Consider the following 8684-nt stretch of genomic DNA (forward strand, 5'->3'; position numbering starts at 1 on the left):
CGGAATTAAATTCAAAAGGCGCAATGCCGACTTAAGTACAAGAGGACTGACACTCTCACTTTCTATGATTTGAACCTCTCCTGTGAGTCCAGTTTTAGATTCCGATGCTTCACTTCAGGTTTACTGGAGCCCTTGGACCTTCTTATTAACGATGAAACACAGAGTTTGCATCCGAATTTAATACAAAAGGTCCAATGCCGACTTAAGGTCAAGAGGACTGACGCACTAACTTTCTATGATTTGAACCTCTCCTGTGAGTCCAGTTTAAGAATCCGATGCTACACTTGAGGTATACTGTATCCCTTGGACCTTCTTATTGACGATGAAGCACAGAAATTGCTTCCGAATTTAATACAAAAATCACAATGGCGACTTAAGTACAAGAGGACTGACACTCTCACTTTCTATGATTTGAACCTCTCCAGTGAGTCCAGTTTTAGATTCTGATGCTTCACTTCAGGTTTACTGTATCCCTTGGACCTTCTTATTGACGATGAAACACAGAGTTTGCATCCGAATTTAATACAAACGGTACAATGCCGACTTAAGTAAAAAGAAGACTGACACACTAACTTTCTATGATTTGAACCTCTCCTGTGAGTCCAGTTTAAGAATCCGATGCTTCACTTCAGGTTTACTGTATCCCTTGGACCTTCTTATTGACGATGAAACACAGAATTGCACCCGAATTTAATACAAATGGCACAATGCTGACTTAAGTACAAGAGGACTGACACTCTCACTATCTATGATTTGAACCTCTCCTGTGAGTCCAGTTTTAGATTCCGATGCTGCACTTCAGGTTTACTGTATCCCTTGGACCTTCTTATTGACGATGAAACACAGAGTTTGCATCCGAATTTAATACAAAAGGCACAATTCCGACTTAAGTACAAGAGTAATGACACTCTAACTTTCTACGATTTGAACCCCTCCTGTGACTCCAGTTTTAGATTCCGATGCTTCACTTCAAGTTTACTGTATCCCTTGGACCTTCTTATTGACGATGAGACACAGAAATTGGATCCGAATTTAATACAAAAGGCACAATGGCGACTTAAGTACAAGAGGACTGACACTCTCACTTTCAATGATTTGATCCTCTCCTGTGAGTCCAGTTTCAGATTCCGATGCTTCACTTCAGGTTTACTGTGTACCTTGCACCTTGTTATTGACGATGAAACACAGAAATTGCATCGGAATAAAATTCAAAAGGCACAATGCCGACTTAAAAACAAGAGGACTGACACTCTCACTTTCTATTATTTGAACCTCTCCTGGGAGTCGAGTTTTAGATTCCGATGCTTCACTTCAGGTTTACTGTATCCCTTGGACCTTCTTATTGACGATGAAACACAGAAATTGCATCGGAATTAAATTCGAAACTCACAATGCCGACTTAAGTAAAAGAGGACTGACACTCGCACTTTCTATGATTTGAACCTCTCCTGTGAGTCCAGTTTTAGATTCCGATGCTTCACTTCAGGTTTGCTGTATCCCTTGGACCTTCTTATTGGAGATGAAACAAAGAAATTGCATCGGAATTGAATTCGAAACTCACAATGCCCACTTAAGCAAAAGAGGACTGACACTCTCGCTTTCTATGATTTGAACCACTCCTGTGAGCCCAGCTTTAGATTCCGATGCTTAACTTCAGGTTTACTGTATCACTTAGACCTACTTATTGACAATGAAACACAGAAATTGCATCGGAATTAAATTCAAAACTCACAATGCCGACTTAAGTACAAGAGGACTGACACTATAACTTTCTATGATTTGAACCTCTCCTGTGAGTCCAGTTTTAGATTCCGATGCTTCACTTCAGGTTTACAGTATCCCTTGGACCTTCTTACTGACGATGAAACACAGAGTTTGCATCCGAATTTAATACAAAAGGCACAATGCCGACTTAAGTACAAGAGGACTGACACTCTAACTTTCAATGATTTTAACCTCTCCTGTGAGTCTAGTTTTAGATTCCGATGCTTCACTTCAGGTTTACTGTATACCCTGCACTTTATTATTGACGATGAAAGACAGAAATTGCATTGGAATTAAATTCAAAAGGCACAATGCCGACTTAAGTACAAGAGGACTGACACTCTCACTTTCTATGATTTGAACCTCTCCTGTGAATCCAGTTTTAGATTCCGATGCATCACTTCAGGTTTACTATATCCCTTGGACCTTCTTATTGACGATGAAACACAGAGTGTGCATCCGAATTTAATACAAAAAGCACAATGCCGACTTAGGTACAAGAGGACTGACACACTAACTTTCTATGATTTGAACCCCTTCTGTGAGTCCAGTTTAAGAATCCGAAGCTTCACTTCAGGTATACTGTAATCCCCCGGACCTTCTTATTGACGATGAAACACAGAAATTGCTTCCGAATTTAATACAAAAATCACAATGGCGACTTAAGTACAAGAAAACTGACACTCTCACTTTCTATGATTTGAACCTCTCCTGTGAGTCCAGGTTTAGATTCTGATGCTTCACTTCAGGTTTACTGTATCCCTTGGACCTTCTTATTGACGATGAAACACAGAGTTTGCATCCGAATTTAATACAAAAGGTACAATGCCAACTTAAGTACAAGAGGACTGACACACTAACTTTCTATGATTTGAACCTGTCCTGTGAGTCCAGTTTAGGAATCCGATGCTTCACTTCAGGTTTACTGTATCCCTTGGACCTTCTTATTGAAGATGAAACACAGAAATTGCACCCGAATTTAATACAAATGGCACAATGCCGACTTAATTACAAGACGACAGACACTCTCACTTTCTATGATTTGAACCTCTCCTGTGAGTCAAGTTTTAGATTCCGATGCTTCACTTCAGGTTTACTGTATACCTTGCACCTTCTAATTGACGATGAGACACAGAAATTGCATCCGAATTTAATACAAATGCCACAATGCCGACTTAAGTACAAGAGGACTGACACCCCCTCTTTCTATGATTTGAACATTTCCTGTGAGTCCAGTTTTAGATTCCGATGCTTCACTTCAGGTTTACTGTATCACTTAGACCTTCTTATTGACGATGAAACACAGAAACTGCATCGGAACTAAATTCAGAAATCACAATGCCGACTTAAGTACAAGAGGACTGACACTATAACTTTCTATGATTTGAACCTCTCCTGTGACTCCAGTTTTAGATTCCGATGCTTCACTTCAGGTTTCCAGTATCCCTTGGACCTTCTTACTGACGATGAAACACAGAGTTTGCATCCGAATTTAATACAAAAGGCACAATGCCGACTTAAGTAAAAGAGGACTGACACTCTAACTTTCTATGATTTGAACCTCTCCTGTGAGTCTAGTTTTAGATTCCGATGCTTCACTTCAGGTTTACTGTATACCCTGCACTTTATTATTGACGATGAAAGACAGAAATTGCATCGGAATTAAATTCAAAAGGCACAATGCCGACTTAAGTACGAGAGGACTGACACTCTCACTTTCTATGATTTGAACCTCTCCTGTGAATCCAGTTTTAGATTCCGATGCATCACTTCAGGTTTACTATATCCCTTGGACCTTCTTATTGACGATGAAACACAGAGTTTGCATCCGAATTTAATACAAAAGGCACAATGCCGACTTAGGTACAAGAGGACTGACACACTAACTTTCTATGATTTGAACCTCTCCTGTGAGTCCAGTTTAAGAATCCGATGCTTCACTTCAGGTTTACTGTATCCCTTGGACCTTCTTATTGACGATGAAACACAGAAATTGCACCCGAATTTAATACAAATGGCACAATGCTGACTTAAGTACAAGAGGACTGACACTCTCACTATCTATGATTTGAACCTCTCCTGTGAGTCCAGTTTTAGATTCCGATGCTGCACTTCAGGTTTACTGTATCCCTTGGACCTTCTTATTGACGATGAAACACAGAGTTTGCATCCGAATTTAATACAAAAGGCACAATTCCGACTTAAGTACAAGAGTAATGACACTCTAACTTTCTATGATTAGAACCCCTCCTGTGACTCCAGTTTTAGATTCCGATGCTTCACTTCAGGTTTACTGTATCCCTTGGACCTTCTTATTGACGATGAGACACAGAAATTGGATCCGAATTTAATACAAAAGGCACAATGGCGACTTAAGTACAAGAGGACTGACACTCTCACTTTCAATGATTTGATCCTCTCCTGTGAGTCCAGTTTCAGATTCCGATGCTTCACTTCAGGTTTACTGTATACATTGCACCTTGTTATTGACGATGAAACACAGAAATTGCATCGGAATTAAATTCAAAAGGCACAATGCCGACTTAAGTACAAGAGGACTGACACTCTCACTTTCTATTATTTGAACCTCTCCTGGGAGTCGAGTTTTAGATTCCGATGCTTCACTTCAGGTTTACTGTATCCCTTGGACCTTCTTATTGGCGATGAAACACAGAAATTGCATCGGAATTAAATTCGAAACTCACAATGCCGACTTAAGTAAAAGAGGACTGACACTCGCACTTTCTATGATTTGAACCTCTCCTGTGAGTCCAGTTTTAGATTCCGATGCTTCACTTCAGGTTTGCTGTATCCCTTGGACCTTCTTATTGACGATGAAACAAAGAAATTGCATCGGAATTGAATTCGAAACTCACAATGCCCACTTATGCAAAAGAGGACTGACACTCTCGCATTCTATGATTTGAACCACTCCTGTGAGCCCAGCTTTAGATTCCGATGCTTAACTTCAGGTTTACTGTATCACTTAGACCTACTTATTGACAATGAAACACAGAAATTGCATCGGAATTAAATTCAAAACTCACAATGCCGACTTAAGTACAAGAGGACTGACTCTATAACTTTCTATGATTTGAACGTCTCCTGTGAGTCCAGTTTTAGATTCCGATGCTTCACTTCAGGTTTACAGTATCCCTTGGACCTTCTTACTGACGATGAAACACAGAGTTTGCATCCGAATTTAATACAAAAGGCACAATGCCGACTTAAGTACAAGAGGACTGACACTCTAACTTTCTATGATTTGAACCTCTCCTGTGAGTCTAGTTTTAGATTCCGATGCTTCACTTCAGGTTTACTGTATACCCTGCACTTTATTATTGACGATGAAAGACAGAAATTGCATCGGAATTAAATTCAAAAGGCACAATGCCGACTTAAGTACAAGAGGACTGACACTCTCACTTCCTATGATTTGAACCTCTCCTGTGAATCCAGTTTTAGATTCGGATGCATCACTTCAGGTTTACTATATCCCTTGGACCTTCTTATTGACGATGAAACACAGAGTTTGCATCCGAATTTAATACAAAAAGCACAATGCCGACTTAGGTACAAGAGGACTGACACACTAACTTTCTATGATTTGAACCTCTCCTGTGAGTCCAGTTTAAGAATCCGATGCTTCACTTCAGGTATACTGTAATCCCCCGGACCTTCTTATTGACGATGAAACACAGAAATTGCTTCCGAATTTAATACAAAAATCACAATGGCGACTTAAGTACAAGAAAACTGACACTCCCACTTTCTATGATTTGAACCTCTCCTGTGAGTCCAGGTTTAGATTCTGATGCTTCACTTCAGGTTTACTGTATCCCTTGGACCTTCTTATTGATGATGAAACACAGAGTTTGCATCCGAATTTAATACAAAAGGTACAATGCCGACTTAAGTACAAGAGGACTGACACACTAACTTTCTATGATTTGAACCTGTCCTGTGAGTCCAGTTTAGGAATCCGATGCTTCACTTCAGGTTTACTGTATCCCTTGGACCTTCTTATTGACGATGAAACACAGAAATTGCACCCGAATTTAATACAAATGGCACAATGCCGACTTAATTACAAGACGACAGACACTCTCACTTTCTATGATTTGAACCTCTCCTGTGAGTCAAGTTTTAGATTCCGATGCTTCACTTCAGGTTTACTGTATAGCTTGCACCTTCTTATTGACGATGAGACACAGAAATTGCATCCGAATTTAATACAAATGCCACAATGCCGACTTAAGTACAAGAGGACTGACACCCCCTCTTTCTATGATTTGAACATTTCCTGTGAGTCCAGTTTTAGATTCCGATGCTTCACTTCAGGTTTACTGTATCACTTAGACCTTCTTATTGTCGATGAAACACAGAAACTGCATCGGAACTAAATTCAGAAATCACAATGCCGACTTAAATACAAGAGGACTGACACTATAACTTTCTATGATTTGAACCTCTCCTGTGACTCCAGTTTTCGATTCCGATGCTTCACTTCAGATTTACAGTATCCCTTGGACCTTCTTACTGACGATGAAACACAGAGTTTGCATCCGAATTTAATACAAAAGGCACAATGCCGACTTAAGTACAAGAGGACTGACACACTAACTTTCTATGATTTGAACCTCTCCTGTGAGTGTAGTTTTTGATTCCGATGCTTCACTTCAGGTTTACTGTATACCCTGCACTTTATTATTGACGATGAAAGACAGAAATTGCATCGGAATTAAATTCAAAAGGCACAATGCCGACTTAAGTACGAGAGGACTGACACTCTCACTTTCTATGATTTGAACCTCTCCTGTGAATCCAGTTTTAGATTCCGATGCATCACTTCAGGTTTACTATATCCCTTGGACCTTCTTATTGACGATGAAACACAGAGTTTGCATCCGAATTTAATACAAAAGGCACAATGCCGACTTAGGTACAAGAGGACTGACACACTAACTTTCTATGATTTGAACCTCTCCTGTGAGTCCAGTTTAAGAATCCGATGCTTCACTTCAGGTATACTGTAATCCCCCGGACCTTCTTATTGACGATGAAACACAGAAATTGCTTCCGAATTTAATACAAAAATCACAATGGCGACTTAAGTACAAGAAAACTGACACTCTCGCTTTCTATGATTTGAACCTCTCCTGTGAGTCCAGGTTTAGATTCTGATGCTTCACTTCAGGTTTACTGTATCCCTTGGACCTTCTTATTGACGATGAAACACAGAGTTTGCATCCGAATTTAATACAAAAGGTACAATGCCGACTTAAGTACAAGAGGACTGACACACTAACTTTCTATGATTTGAACCTGTCCTGTGAGTCCAGTTTAGGAATCCGATGCTTCACTTCAGGTTTACTGTATCCCTTGGACCTTCTTATTGACGATGAAACACAGAAATTGCACCCGAATTTAATACAAATGCCACAATGCCGACTTAAGTACAAGAGGACTGACACCCCCTCTTTCTATGATTTGAACATTTCCTGTGAGTCCAGTTTTAGATTCCGATGCTTCACTTCAGGTTTACTGTATCCCTTGGACCTTCTTATTGACGATGAAACACTAACATTGCACCTGAATTTAATTCAAATGGCACAATGCCGACTTAAGTACAAGAGGACTGACACTTTCTCTTTCTATGATTTGAACCTCTCCTGTGAGTCCAGTTTTAGATTCCGATGCTCCACTTCAGGTCTACTGTATCCCTTGGCCCTTCGTATTGACGATGAAACACAGAGATTGCATCGGGATTAAATTCGAAACTCACAATGCCGACTTAAGTAAAAGAGGACTGACACTCTCACTTTCTATGATTTGAACCTCTCCTGTGAGTCTAGTTTTAGATTCCGATGCTTCACTTCAGGTTTACTGTATCACTTAGACCTTCTTATTGACGATGAAACACAGAAACTGCATCGGAACTAAATTCAGAAATCACAATGCCGACTTAAGTACAAGAGGACTGACACTATAACTTTCTATGATTTGAACCTCTCCTGTGACTCCAGTTTTAGATTCCGATGCATCACTTCAGGTTTACTGTATCCCTTGGACCTTCTTATTGACGATGAAACACAGAGTTTGCATCCGAATTTAATACAAAAGGCAGAATGCCGACTTAAGTACAAGAGGATTGACACTCTAACTTACTATGATTTGAACCTCTAATGTGTGTCCAGTTTTAGATTTCGATGCTTCACTTCAGGTTTACTGTATACCCTGCACCTTCTTATTGACGATGAAACACAGAAATTGCATCGGAATTAAATTCAAAAGGTACAATGCCGACTTAAGTACAAGAGGACTGACACTCTCACTTTCTATGATTTGAACCTCTCCTGTGAGTCCAGTTTTAGATTCCGATGCTTCACTTCAGGTTTACTGTATCCCTTGGACCTTCTTATTAACGATGAAACACAGAGTTTGCATCCGAATTTAATACAAAAGGTACAATGCCGACTTAAGTACAAGAGGACTGACACACTAACTTTCTATGATTTGAGCCTCTCCTGTGAGTCCAGTTTAAGAATCCGATGCTTCACTTCAGGTATACTGTATCCCTTGGTCCTTCTTATTGACGATGAAACACAGAAATTGCTTCCGAATTTAATACAAAAATCACAATGGCGACTTAAGTACAAGAGGACTGACACTCTCACTTACTATGATTTCAACATCTCCAGTGAGTCCAGTTTTAGATTCTGATGCTTCACTTCAGGTTTACTGTATCCCTTGGACCTTCTTATTGACGATGAAACACAGAGTTTGCATCCGAATTTAATACAAAAGGTACAATGCCGACTTAAGTAAAAAGAGAACTGACACACTAACTTTCTATGATTTGAACCTCTCCTGTGAGTCCAGTTTAAGAATCCGATGCTTCACTTCAGGTTTACTGTATC

The sequence above is a fragment of the Schistocerca serialis genome, unplaced genomic scaffold, assembly GCF_023864345.2.
Source record: "Schistocerca serialis cubense isolate TAMUIC-IGC-003099 unplaced genomic scaffold, iqSchSeri2.2 HiC_scaffold_1417, whole genome shotgun sequence".
Classification (NCBI taxonomy): Eukaryota; Metazoa; Arthropoda; class Insecta; order Orthoptera; family Acrididae; genus Schistocerca; species Schistocerca serialis.